Genomic DNA, 15,557 nt, shown 5'->3' on the forward strand with positions numbered 1-15,557 from the left:
ATACCCTTTTAAAACATAACTGAACAATTCATCTTTCTAACAGTAAGCATCAGCTTATTTTTATAGATTTTCTTCATAGTTAATGTTAGGTAGCATATGTTAATAAGAGCTAGGAATGATTCTTGCATGTGAATACTGTCAAAAAGTATGGCAATTGCACTTCCTAAGTTCTAACAATGGAAGGGAAAAGGCAGAGAAACTCAAGAATCTTGAATAACATGGTGTGTACTCACTCATATGTGGATTTTAGACATAGAGTAAAGGATTACCAGCCTACAATCCACACTGCCAAAGAAGCTAGTAAACAAGATGGACCCAAAGAGAGACATACATGGTCCCCTGGAGAAGGGGAAAGGAACAAGATCTCCTGAGCAAATTGGGAGCAAGGGAGGAGGGGGGAGGGAGCTAGGAGAATGAGAAGGGGAGAAGAGGAGGGGTGAGGACAAAAGGGAGCAGAAAGGTTGAGTCGGGGGAAGAATAGAAGAAAACAAGAAAGGAGATACCATAATAGAGGGAGACATTTTAGGTTTACAGAGAAATCAGGCACTAGGGAAATGTCTGGAGAGCTACAAAGATGACCCCAACTAACAATCTAAGCAACAGAGGAGAGGTTACCTTAAATGCCCTCCTCTGATAATGAGATTGATGACTAGCTTGTATTCCATCCTATAGCCTTCATCCAGCAGCTGGTGGAAGTAGAAGCAGACACCCACAACTAATCACTGAACTGAACTGGAATACAGTTGCAGAGAAAGATGAGTGAAGAGCAAAGAGGTCGAGACCAGGCTAGTGAACCACACAGAAACAGCTCACCTGAACAACAGGGAGCTCTTGGTCCCCAGACTGATAGCTGGAATACCAGCATGGGACTGATCCAGACCCCAGGATCATGGGTTTCAGTGAGGAGACCTCAGAAATCTATGGGACCTCCTTTAGTAATTCAGCACTTATCCCTAGCATAGGTGTGGACTTTGGGAGCCCATTCCATATAGAGGGATACTCCCTGAGCCAAGACACAAGGGGGTGGTCCTAGGCCCTATCCCAAAGGATATGATAGACTCTGATGACCCCCCTATGGAAGGCCTCACCCTCCCTGGAAGCAGAAAGGATATGTGATAGGTAGGGTTTTAGTTGGGGGGGGGTAGGGGAAGAGGGGAGGTAGAGGGAACTGGGATTGACATGTAAAACAATCTTGTTTCTAATTCAAATAAAAAAAGTTTGCATGCAGATTACTTTTTGTTAGAGTCAATCATGATCCGATCCCTGTATGAATTAAAGGGATACTTGCTTTTTAAATTAAACAAAAGAAGCCAAAGAGAATAAGAAGGGGAAGCTAAGTAGTAGTGCATGCCTTTAACCCCAACACTCAAGCAGGAGGCAAAGGCAGGTAAATCGCTGAGTTATAGGTAAGCCTGTCTACAGAGCAAGTTCCAAGAAACCCAGGGCTACCTAGAGAAACCCTATCTTGAAATACAAAAAAGAAAAAGAAAGAAAGAAAGAAAGAAAGAAAGAAAGAAAGAAAGAAAGAAAGAAAGAAAGAAAGAAAAACAATGAGAATTTGAAGATGACTCCAGATGAACACTCCAGCCAAGTTGAGCAGGGAACCATAAAGAAAGTTGAAGAGACAGGCAATCTGCACTGAGTACCTTCTGAGAGGAGACCTACAGCAACAAGAACTATACTAATTCAGACAGGTTCTCCTCCCCATGGGCCTCTCTGAGAATGACATGAAGGACTTTGAAATTACCTTCTAGTACAGCGATACTCAATTTTCACATAAACACAACAAGGGGAATTTCATCACAAAGAGAATGTTACAAATGCTGATTTGATGGTGGCAGAATTTGCTCTGTAGTAATTTTAGTCACCAGTGAACTGGTTTTATAAAGATAAATTTAGCAAGTATTTCAGATTTTGTAGGCTCTATATCATCTGTCTCAACTATGTAATCTGCCACAACAATGTGCAGAGTTTCAAAGGCAATAAGTAAAAGAATTGAGTGTCTCTGTGCCAATATAACTTTATAAAACAGGTGGGGAGCTGGATTTGCCAGATAGCAACAGTTCACCAAATCTGTTGTATTATGTCTCTTGTGAATTATTAGCTGGCTTATAATAAAAGATATTTCCTGGTTTAGGATGCTATTTTCCTGAGTATAGTCTATATCAAAAAGCTTCAAGTGTAAAATTATGAACATACATGCCCTCAGAATCTATTGGTGAATCACTTAAAAACATAAATATAAGAGTGTTTGAATGTGTTGTAGAGTACATAATATTGGTAAATTGTTGTGTATTGTTTGAGCTCACCAAGAAGCTGTCTCTAAAAATGGAGTTGCCCTTATTTCTGACCCAAGCATGTTTGTCTTCAAGTGTCCACCAAGGCCTCTAGGCTGTGGATAGACTCTAGAATATTAAGGTAGTTAAAAGGAAACAAATCAAGTGTCCCTGAGAAAAGAAGGTAGGCCATTTCCAGCAAATATCAATATTAACTATTCTACCATACAAAAATACCTACAGTGAGAAGGGGAACTAAAAAATAAATTCTACCAGAGGAAGTACAACTATGTAAACAAAAGAATGGCATCTGACTGCCTCAACTTCACCAGTCAGGTTCTGAGAGGTGCTGTGGTTTCATGACGCCAATTCTATTTATTGCTATTGCTACATGTTCCTGTACTTGGAAACCTCACCCAAAAGGATGCTCTGCCTGGGACTCTCAAGAGGGGACTCCAGCTGATTGCCTCAAAGGAGTTTCTTCACTCAGTATCTGCTGGATGTTTAACAACACTACCTTTCTGTCTATCTGTTCTTTCATTGAGAGGTATCGCCCAAGGAATTTGGCATAAACCCTTCCTCCTCTCCCTTCCTCCCTCTCTCCCCCTCCCTCTCTTAATCCCTCCCTCCCTTCCTTTGTCCCTCCCTATAAAATTGAAGGCCTTAAAGGGGTTCACCAGTCTACTCCTGTTGGTTATTTGAGTACCCAATTTTTTGATGATGAATTTGCTGTCATCTATGTTCAAGTGTTTTGAACTGTGCCATTAAGTCATCAGTGAGTATTTTAGTATGTCAGCGCCTCTTTTCTTCTCTCCTTTGTTTTTTCTCTAATTATATTTCATGTCTTTTCTGGAATATGGGGAAAAAGCAAAAGAAACTGAGTGTTTATTGAACAATATGTCAGATGTTGTTGCAATGGGTATTTTGGCAACCGATAGTCAGAACCTGTTAATAAAGAAAATAGTATTAATACTATTAGTGCAATTTTGCTAATGAGGACAAAAGTTTCACAGCTAGAAAACACTGGAACCTACTTTATAGCCTATGTACCTATTCTGTATGGTTCACAGAATGATCTATGACAAGCAAATATCAAAGAGATCAAACCCTAATTTTGGTTGAGTGAGTAATTATTAGGCATACATCAAATCAAAATAAAAGCAAAAATATTGAGTAATAGATAAGTTGATAGATGATAAGTTGACATATAGACAGATGGTTGTATAGTATACAATGAAATCATATATGTGCATATGTAATACACACTGTGACAAGAATTTTGTATTTATTATTTAATCTTTACAATAACTTTGCAGATTGCTTCTAATATCATCTTCACTGAAGAATATAACCTGGCAATTAGGGTAATGTACCCCATTCCAAGCCTTGGAGCTTTTCTGCATACACTATCCATTTTCTCAAATTCCATGAAAAATATTTTAATATACAAAAATACCATTTAATTAGGAGACTTCAGTTAATCTATTTTGTATAGATTCATCATGTGCAGATTATTTGATCAAGGGTAAGGAAGAACTAGATGAACCAGCCTAGTCTGTGGTTTGTAATTGATCAGTAAACCCACACCTTGATATCTTCAAGAAGTCTCTTAAAAGAAAAATCTAGATCTATGTTTAGCACACTCCTCAAAATATTCTGAACAATTTAATGTGTTCAAATGAAGATGTTTCTATTATTTATGCATGAAGAAAACATGCTGTTTGGGGGACACTGAGCAAAGGGGAAAAACTACTCAACCTTAGCAAGATCCTACATGGATGTGACGTGCATTTTAAATAGTCGTGCTATGCTGCTGAGAACAGTTGCTCATGGACTTCTTTTTCCTCCAAATACTGTGTCAAAACTATATTGATTCAAATAAATAAAACTTGGACTGGTGAGACAGCTCAGTGAGTAAAAGCATTTACAGCCAAGCCTGATGACCTGAATTTGACCCCTAAGATACACATCAAAAAAGGAGACTATTAATTCTCTTATTATGCTATCTGACTTCCAAGCATGTGCTGTGGCATAAGTGCACATCTGTACACACACACACACACACACACACACACACACACACACACACACACACACACACACACAAACACACCACCACCACTAAGAAAAACAACAACAATGAAACTAATTGCACTTTTAAAAATCTTGCATCACTGTGTAAACTCTAAGAAGCCAGAGTGAGTTCAAGTTAGAGTCTATCACATTTATAAATTGCATGCATATTTTTCTTTTCTTGGAGTTATTATTTTCTAACATTCATTCATAAGCCATGCAAAGATTTAACAATTGAATAGCAATAATACATTTTCTTTTCTTTTAAAGTACTACTTCATTAAAACTGTTTTTACAAATGAGGTAAATTCCTCCCATTTTAGTTGGCTGGTCTGCCGCAGAACTGATCATAATTCACTATACTTCAGGGGTAAAAAAGCATGCATTCCCCTAGCACTGAACACTGGGAGGTGATGTAAATTATTGGTTACTTTAGATCTTAAGAAAGAAAAATTATGGTACTACAGATACACAACATGTTTGTTATCCTCCAAGGAAAACACTTTTGATTTCATGATAAATGAGCTTCCATCTTTCAATTACAAATAGTTATAGCTACATTAGGAGTTAAGCTTGGTACCTTTAGACAACTGTATAAAAATATTCACACATTTCTGGCAGACTAATCAATTTAGACTTGGAACAAAATCCAAGGACTGGTTTTGTTACTCCAATGTGTGAGAGAATCTCCCTTTCTCCAATAGTTAAGCTTCCAAGTTTGAGTAGCTGGAGTGCTTGCCAGGCTTCTGTACTTAATGGTCATCTGATTCATGGAGGAATAAAGGCAAATGTTACCACACACACACACACACACACACACACACACACATATATATATATGTGTGTGTGTGTGTGTGTATTATGTATAATACACAGACTATCATATTATTTCATATTTCAGTTACATGATATCTGAAATAAAGCCAGGCCTGCATTTATACAGATAACCTCAGTTAGTAATACATCACCAAAGAAAATTATTAAATTATTGTTTACTATGTAAAATGGATTGCTTTATTCAATTTTTATAAAACCATATCATGGCACTTTATCATGAGTCTGACTCAGTAAAATTTACAAATTTAAAAAAGATTGCAAAAACACACATACATTTCAAGGACTCAAGTTATTTGTCTCTGGCACCTATTTCCACCTTTTAAATGGAATGATTCCTTGTTCAGGGATTCAAGGCCTCTTAGTAGAGGACCAGGTGCTGGTACTGCAGAGGAACAAACAAGGGATATAACACAGATGAGCTCTGGAAGCAGCAGTCTGAAACACAGCTTAGACTTTGCTCATGCCCACTGTGTGCCTGGGATACAATGGGATCTTCCCAGTGCCTCTCTGTCTTTACTGAGTTAATTTTTGAAAATCAGTGAGAAAAATGTCTGCTTAGCTGAGATTTGGCAATTACTAGTTATCATGACAATTTAGGGACTTGCCCTGTCTCTTGCCTCTTCCTCCTAGAGCAGGTAGGAATTAAGACAACCTTCCACCTTCATCCTTGTTCCTCCGTTCTCTGCAAACTTGACTGTCTGATCATCAAATAATGTTCCAATTCTAAGTTGACTATGTCTGAATATTCAGAGGATATGGGGGGTAGATATTTAGGGATATATGCTTTGGTATCAGAAGACTCAAAGATGATGAATGAAACAGGTTCTTGTGTTTGAAAACTACAAATTTCCCCAAACTATTCTTACCTTAACTCACTGTTCACTTAAAACTAAGCTTTGAAAGGAGGACAGATTCTAGTTTTGAATCTAATTTACCTATTCATTTATTTACTTATCTATTTTATGTTTGTGAATGTTAGTCTGTACATAACATACTTGCCTGTCAAACCCCAAGACTGTGTTGTGCACAATTGTGAGCCACTTTTTAGGTACTGGGAATTGAACTCAGATCCTACAGAGGAATAGCCAGTGCTTCTAACTGCTGAGCCATACCTCTGAACCAGAAAGATTCTACTTTGAGCAGCACAATTATTTTTGTCTTGGAGTTCTATTTGGGTTTCTCACTATTTTTTACACTACCACAGTCTGGAAAGTTTGCCCAGTGGTTTAATTTGGCAAAGTGACAAAAATAGAATGAGTATAAATGGCCTGTAGCCATGCAGTATTAAACGTCACTGAGCATGCTACTTATTTATACTACCCCACTTTTGTCTGTTCTGCTAGTGATAACAAAAAATTTCTTCCTTTTGGAGATTCTGATGGGGACTGCTATTTTTATTATGCAATATCTATTATATGCAAATACATCTGCAAGATATATCTGTGAAGTTCATAATTCATGAGCTACAGTGTAATCAATCCATTGTCTCTACCTGTAAGCTCCTTTCTTCTTCTGTATACCACTTTTTTTCCCCTACTCATTGGTCAATCACTTGAGATTTGACCTTTCAATTTTTAAATACTTCTATAAAGATCACAAATATATATATTCTCTAAAATGCCACTATTTGAGTATGATCTATACATGTCACATCTACTTTGTCTGGAAATACCTTTGTAATACAGAACTTCAGTCTTTATTTCAGAACCACTAGCCCTACAGTTTAGTTTGAGAAATGAAATATTGTACCAAAATGTAGCATTGGGTTTTTTGTTTCTTCTACTACTTTGTTCTTGTTCTTGTTCTTCTCCTCCTCCTCCTCCTTCTCCTCCTCCTCCTCCTCCTCCTTATCCTCATCCTCTCTTCCTCCTTATAATGGTAACTCTTTCTTCCAGCTGCCCGCTTCAGGGTCTCAAATAACAGACAAAGACTTATAATTAGGTACAAGGCTGCTGGCCAATGACTAGGATTTCTAATTTGCTAGCTCTGTCTTAAGTATCAACCATAACCATTAATCTATATATTTTATAAAGACTTACCTTATCAAGGATGCCAGCAGCATGTGTCCTCTCTTCCCTGGGTTCACATGGCAACTCCTTCTACTACATTTCCCAGAATTCTCCTCCTCTCCTAGTCCCGGCTATCTTGCTTCCCTATTGGCCAACAGTGTTTTATTCATTAACCAATAAGAAAGACATACACACAGAAGGACTTCCCCCTTCACCTCCTCTCCTTCCTCTCCTTTGTAATACGGGGTCTTGACATGTAGTCTTGGGTGTCCTCTCACTCACTATGTAGCCTAGGCTGGCCCTAAACTCAGAGGGGTCTGCCACCTTTGCCTCTGAACTGCTGGAATTAAATGATGTGTCATTATATATGGCTGTTTATTTGCTTTCTTGTTTCTTGTTTGGGGTTTCATAAGAATGGTATTATGTCATCTTCCGTCACTTGCTTTATTCACTGGATGAAAAGTGTCTAATATTCACCCAAGTTTCTTTGCATATTCATTAATGACACAAAATCTGTGTTAATATTTTATTGCCTCAACATTTAGCTTGTTTCCTTGTTTTGTTACATTACTGATGGCATAAATCTCCACAGATGAGTTTGCATGTAAGACATTTTCTATGTCATTAGTCATGGAGCAGAATTGTGAATCAACTTGTATGTAGATACTTATATTTGGAATATAACAGTAATGTGTTTGTTACTACCCATATATAAGAATCCCCATTGTTTTACATCTTTTACTAAATATATTATCTAGCTTTTTTGCTGAAGTATGGGAAGAAAAATCCCCAGTCACTGTGGAATCAACCCCCTGTGTCATCACTGATGATATGGATCAGTTTTCTTTTGCTTAATCACCATTTTGTCTCCTCTTCTGCAGAATATCTGAGAGTATTCCACTGTTTTTCTATTTTTTGGTGATTTATAGGAATATTTATTTTGGAATAGTCCTTTGCAAACTACATGTAAAATGCAATATCATGTCCTGGTTTCTTACTTTTTGGCCAGTTTTGGCAAATGAAAGTTCTAAATGTTAATACAATTCAGTTTACCAGTCTCTCAATATTTGTTTTTGCATCATGTAGAAAATAAACCCTCCAGTATGTGTATATAATAATACACTGTTAATATTATCAGTGGACCAGTGGCTTCATATAGAATTAGAGCACAACAATATTAGCTGAAATCCTACACCACCCATCTACTGTTAGCATTGAATAACCCATCCATTGCCATTTTGATTTTCAAAGGTCTATGTTTAATTCATTCCTCTTTGTCATCCAAGAAAGATCACCGGTTGTTTGTACAACCTGGCAAGGCTCAAGTTTAGGTGATGACACTATACAGACATCTGATATTAGATACATAACTACCCCTTTAAGCTGAAATTCCCTCATGTGTAAACTGTAGTTATGGCTGCAACACTTCAATTCTGAAGCATTCATTAAATTAAAGCACATGTCTCCCTTTTCATAGAGGCTTTTGAAATTTAGAAACATTATTTTTAATTTCTATTTTTGTGTTTTGTTAAAATGATTAAGTATCTAGCTATTTGGCCCTTGGTGGTTGGTCTTGATTTCATAGCCACAACTTCTTTTATACCATCTTTTTATACATCATTGAGACAGAGAGTGACATTTCAGGGTACACCAGTTCTTTTTAAATTTTTAATTGTCAAGTACCAGAAGTTAAACATCCTTCTCAAAAAGTCAGTATTTAGAAACATTTGACAGATGGACATTTAGCACCTGAGTAATTATCCTTCAAGTGTCACAAAACACTTTAAATCTTCTGTGACATCTTCTGAGGGATTTGAAAACATCTCATTTTAAGTGTAAACCAGCTGTACAACTGTCCATCATTCTAGAGCCAGTTGAGGAAGAAAATTATATACAACTTTAAACACTTGTACTTTGCTGCCTATAGAGTAGTTATTATTAGAGTTTTCTCAACAAAGTATAATCTTTCCCCTGTAAAACAGAATATTTTATTTTATTTTATTTTACCTTATTTATGGTAAATGTATATACCCCCAGATATCCTTTTACCATTATTTAACATAAAGTAAGGATTTTTTCCAATGAAGTAATATAGTATAATATTTTATAGAAATTTTAAGTGAGTTTAGAATTCTAACTTTAAAACCCAACAATGTGTAGATATAGAAATATGATTACCAAATCTAAAGTCTTTATCATGATCAAACTGGACCTCCTTGATATATTCTAATTCCCGAACAGCCTCCAGCTCACTTCATCCTAGACTATTGGTGACTAGACTATTTTCCATCCATAACAAGCTTATTGGTTTCTTTGTACTTGCTTGATCACAGCCTGTAATGTTGACCAACTCCTAATATCCTTCATGTCCCTACTGTTGATGATACCCTTCCATAACAGCTCTCCTTGGCCAGCCTGTAGAAAAGAACATACTCACACATCAGGCTCTAGTTTCTTAATTTTTGTCAGTGCATGTCATAGCACTTAGCATCATTTGACATATTTACATGAGTTTGACTGTTTACCTATTCCCAATGGAAAATGAAAAGTAGAAATTTTCTCAACTGTCTTCTGCATCCTTAGAACTTAATATTTGGCACATATTAAGCATTCAACAAACATCACCCTGATGAGTGAACAAGCATTTGAATGATTAAACGAACAGGTACTTTTCATGTAGAGTCAGGGTCACACTGACTACAGCAAATATCCACAGAGGCTAACATAATTCTTTTAGACTCTGCTGAAAGACAAACATTAAAATGCAATGAAAATAGTATTGCTAGAATTAAACAAAATAGTGTATGAAAGTATTTGGTAGAGTGCCAAAATTTAAATGTTCAGTAAATGTAAGGTACTTTGGGCTTTTTTCTTTATCTGATGTCACAAAGGAAATGTTGGCTTCTGTATAGTTTAGGCCAATTCACTTCATCTCTTTTTTTGTTTGTTTTGTTTTGTTTTTCAAGATAGGGTTTTTCTGTGGCTTTGGAGGCTGTCTTGGAACTAGCTCTTGTAGACCAGGCTGGTCTCGATCTCACAGAGTTCCACCTGCCTCTGCCTTCTGAGTGCTAGGATTAAAGGTATGCACCACCACTGCCCGGCTCATCTCTTTAACATAATTTCCCTTTTCTCCATCTTCTCAAAAACAATATAGTACTGTTTTCCTTATCACTCTAATGTCTTTGATTTACCTCTAACTCATACAAGCCACATCCTAACCATAGACCTTAAACCCAATTCACCCAGAGCGACTCCTTTTGATAATGTAACACAGTTATCACCTTCCTTGAAGAGACAGACACAATGAAGTGATTCTTCACTTGGTGTCTGCAAACTTGACTCTGAACTCCTCACAGATTTATGTAATTTCTTCCATTTCCTGGATATCCAATGGGCCCTTATTTCTGTTGTGTTTTTGCTTATGTCAGTGTCTATACATTCTGTACATATACAGCCACATATGAGCTTATACACCATGAAAACAGTCTATTTCAACATGTCCCTGTAGTCTTGGCATCAACTTAGATGCCATTTGCTATTTGTGAAGACTCACAATGGCTTGATATTGAATATTCTTCCTTGTGGTTCACAGTTGAAAGCTTGGTCACAAAAGCAACATTGAGAAGTGAGGGTTGAGGATATGGGGGTTAACCATGAAGATTTTGGCCTAATCAAGCAATTAACCCATTGATATATTGATAATTTGAAGGCATTACTGAGTTAACCCGGAAACTATAATACAGGCCTTGATTCAGGGAAATGGGCCAGTGTGTGTGTGTGTGTGTGTGTGTGTGTGTGTGTGTGTGTGTTTGAAAGGTCTTCCTTATCTCTGGCCCCTTGTTCCATCCTCTGCTTCTCTGATGCCCTGAAAAAGGCAGGTCTGCTCTGCCATACAGTTCTCATGAGGTTCTACTTGACCATAAGCTCAGCAACAACAGAACCAAGCCACCGTAAACCAAATGTATTGAAACCACAAACCAGAAACTTCTTTTCTAAAGTTATCTTCATAGGCTATTTGTCACAGCAACAGAAACTTCCTACCATATTGCTCCTATTGTCTATAGAAGATATATAAACATAAACCCCATAAATGAAAGCTGGAGGCTTATTATTTCCCCTATAAGATACCAAGCTCTCAAAAGCATTATTTCTTGGTGGATCTTCATGAACTTAACACTAAAGTATTCATGGGAATTGCCACTTTTAGAAAAGCAATATTTTCCCTGAAGACAAGTATCATTGTGGTGTTACAAAATTGGTTTCTGATGATACTGAGCCACAAACCAGTTTGAGGGTGCCACACTGGTGCAAATTTAACACCATGATAAGTGTAAAACAAATATGTTTAAGGTAAAGTTTTTAGCTCAACATTAATTGAACTAGATGTAGTAGAAATTTTAGTACATATCTAGATGTTAAATTATCTTAAGAACCCTTCCTATACTTCAAAGAACTGCCTGATGCCTGTTTCCATTCAATGTTGAGGACCTGAGTGAAATCTGAGGCTGTCTGTGAAATTTTTTAAGTATTTTTAACTAGACAACAGTTTGGTCTTGTGTAACACAACCTCCAATGAAATTTCTAATTTCAAATGGATTAGAACCAAACTGATGCCCCTTAACAAATCAAACAACACAGAGGTACAGAACATATGCAAAATAAAAGTCTTATTTAAATCTTTTGCTTGTAGCCAAGATAGACATTGGCTCTTAGATGTTGCGACATACTGTTTAATTCCATACTCTGGACTAAAAGACCTGGTACTGGCTTTCTGTTAGTGTTGAATTGACATCTTTCTTCTCCTCAGAATTATTGACAAGAATGTTCTCCCTTGCTAATAGTAGCACATTGTGTGATTGATTTTGTCATTAGGGAAGACTTGAAATGTGTTGGCACTAGAGGGGGGTAATATATAATCTCTATCTCATTCATGGCTATGGCCCCAGCTTACCACTTAGTTCAATTTATTCAGGAAAAAGGCACTATTTGTTTACCTGATTTTTCTATTTTTTGTACAGATGTAGATTATGGTAAATAATGATAATAATCAAGAATGCTTAACTGCTTAATGTTAACCAGTTCACAAAGATTGTCTCAGTCTGTGTCCTGTAAAATTCTAAGATCTATGATCAATCAATAGGGGAAAAGTAACTTACCTGACACAAAATCAGAGAAAGCCAGCAAGTCAGCTGAACTGCATGCATTTTCTGTTGTTTCAGCCAGGGGGGGACTTCTCACATTAATGAATAGAAGTTTTAAATGGAAGAGAGGAAGTGCTCGAATTTGAACAGCGCATTGTTTACTCTAACATGGAAGCAGAGTAATGATAAAATATATTTTCCCCCAACAGCTGGAAATTAAGCGGCTTTTGACTGGGAGAGCTTACTTGTGCCAAGTTAACTGATAGCGAGTACATTTTTGCAATCATACAATGAGGAATTGGGATGAATGTGTAATTACCAATATAGCTATCTGAAGATTAAGTATCCTTTTGGAAGAGCGTTGAGTCCCCCCCCCCCCCCCGCTAAGATACTGATTTAATTTGTGAAGCAAGAGTAACTGTTAATAAACTCGATTCTCAATCACATATTCATTGCAAACTTAGTAAAAACATAAAGCACCAAGTCTTGTCCTGCTTTAAGGAACCTGAGCCTATATATTCTGAATTAGTTCTACAGATGACTCTGCAAAGGAAATGTTTGTAAAGGCTGATCTAAGAATCAACACCCCACCCTTAAAATTTCCACAGCTGATGTTCCCCTAGGCACAGGCAAAGTCACTAACTACTGATGAAAATGGTGCTTAGGCCAAGCAGTAGTGAGGAATGTCTTAATCCCAGCACTAAGGAGTTCCAGGATGACCAGGAACAGAGAAACCCTGTCTCAAAAATACCAAAAGAAGGAGGAGGAGGAGAAGAGAAAGAAGAAAAGAAAGAAAAAGGAGATGGTACTTGGGATGCTTCCATATCTGACAAGAACCATTAAAATTGCCAGCTTGTATCAAGCATTTATCTTATTAAAATCACTGTTGTGAGTATATTCTCATTAAAAATAATCCTAAGATTCTAAAAGTTAGGGAGAATACTGTCCTGTGCACAGGACGAAGGCAAATGAATTAGCTGAGGCCACATTAGTGGGAACTGGTGAATTAGTAGCCAGCCTGCAATCTTTGTTCAACAATCATTAAAATCAATAATCCTCAGGAATTAGGGAATATATCAAAGGGTTTCCGTGAACTTAAAGGAGTTCCTGACTTGTAATTAATTATATGCTATGAGTAAAGTTTTTAAAACATAATGAAAATTACAGATAAAATTAAATGTCCCTGAGTTGCAAGGATGTAGCAAACTGACAATGAGAAGCAGGCCAGGTTTGAATTATTCTGTTGCATCTGGAGAAAAGGATTATAAATTACTTGGCCATTCTTTCTGAGAAGTTACGAGTTTTGGGTAGTGCTACAGTTTGAGGAATGAAATGGGTGACAAACACTTCAGATGAAAGTTGGAATTTGTACCTTAAGAGGTTCCAGATGTTAATAAGACTAAGAATTATAAAGGAAAAAATCAGATTATGCTTTAGAATATTTTATTGTTTTCTTTATTTTTGTTAGTATTTAGGCATTTGTACTGGCCTGCCTTTGAAGTTCTGACAGGATATGTCCTCAGCTGCTGCCATTAAGAGCACCACCTGTGCCTTTTCACTATTTTCCTCTTTAAAAGGGTCTCTCTCTCTCTTTCTCTCCTCTCTCTCTCTCTCTCTCTCTCTCTCTCTGTGTGTGTGTGTGTGTGTGTGTGTGTGTGTGTCTGTCTGTCTGTCTGTCTGTCTGTCTGTCTCTGTCTGTGTCTCTCTCTCTCTGCCTCTGCCTGTCTTTCCTCTCCCACTGCTTCTGTCCCTGAAAGCCTGTCTCTCCTCCCCTTTCCCCCTTTTACAATCCTTTCCCCTAATAAAAAATCCCTCTGCTTGAACTCTGTCAAATGGCATCTTTCTCTCTCACTTTTGTAAAATTATAGCAATTTTCACATTATGAAGGTATTGGTTCTATTCTCTCTAGGAAACAGAAACTACTCTCATCATTTTCACCCTTGTGTATTCCAAAAGAAGGTGTGTTTAGTCACATACAGTTTCAATCCTCCATGAGGAAAGGATGATTCAGAGACCTTTGTCTCTTTTCCCTATGGACCTCCTTTCTCAGAGTCTGTGCATGGCCCATATGTGAGCAGAATACCCAGGCTAGCAGGCTGAAGGCAAGGGACATGTGCAATCATGAATGGCCATCACAGCTGCTCTGGGGGTCTTGTGTATAGTTTTAAACTGTTACCAGTCACAGAAGAAGATGGCTATATATTTCATGGACTGTTCTGACAAGCAAAGAGCATTTATTTTCCCTATTGCTATTTTTCTCATGGTTTCTATACTGGACATTCACTGGGTGGATATTATTGGATTTTCAATACTCCGGAGGCTCCTGGTTTTAAGTACTCTTGTACATATTCACTCATGTTACGACTTTCTGCAGAGAACACAATGCTCAAGCTGACAATGACTTACTGTGAGTTCATAATATCTGACAAATAACGGATAGTAGTGTGGTTACTTCCACAACGACAAATCGTAGAATTAATACTGAGAAGATGGCATATGATCTTTAAGGAATATGACAATATCAAAAAAGTGCATGAATGTCCTCATGGAGCTCAGAAATTATCTTAACGTTTTAAAAAATATTTGATATTTCAGTAAAATATTAATTCTAGGAGATGGAAGGTAAAAAACCAAAAAAAATAGTCATCAAGTGTGACTATTTTTGTGGAATAATGGCACAGCATATTTTAAAATGCTCTGTTAAATGTGGCAGAATAGCAAATTGCAGCCAGGCTCAGAAGGTAGCAACTGATGAAGATAACCAGACATATGTAATGGAAAAGACACCCGAAGCTTAAGTGTGGCCAGAGAGCTCTGCTGTAGATTTCTAATCAAAAGACCGTTCATCTTTATGTTCAGCTAGCTCTCCTCACCAGGACCAAAACACTGGAGCATCTCCAGAAGGAAATAGTGAAGATTCCTCCTGCTGTAGGAAAGATACACAGAATATTTAATCCTGTGCCACAGAGATAGACTAAATTAATCCTAAATATTGGATCTTCATGCAGATCGATTTTTTTTAGCGACACACAGACACAGTATTCCTTGCAACTTTGCTAGGTTGCATGCCTTTTCTTTGGAAGCCCGCATCCTGAGGCTCATTTTCAATATGCTCTGAGAAGCAGCCAGGAATCATCAAATGCATTTCTGTGAGAGGAGAGGACCTAGTCAAGCAGCTAAGAGCAAACCTCGGGGCAGCAAGGAGCAGAAAGGGAGGGAGG

At 37.4% G+C, this 15,557-nt stretch overlaps 1 protein-coding gene across 1 annotated transcript in view; it reads left to right on the forward strand.

Moving 5' to 3' along the window:
- Pde4d (phosphodiesterase 4D) overlaps window positions 1-15,557 on the forward strand; it is a 1,264,694-nt gene that overhangs the window by 430,821 nt on the left and 818,316 nt on the right. The gene's annotated exons all lie outside the window — the stretch shown is intronic.

The sequence above is a fragment of the Cricetulus griseus genome, chromosome 2 (genome assembly GCF_003668045.3).
Source record: "Cricetulus griseus strain 17A/GY chromosome 2, alternate assembly CriGri-PICRH-1.0, whole genome shotgun sequence".
NCBI lineage: Eukaryota > Metazoa > Chordata > Mammalia > Rodentia > Cricetidae > Cricetulus > Cricetulus griseus.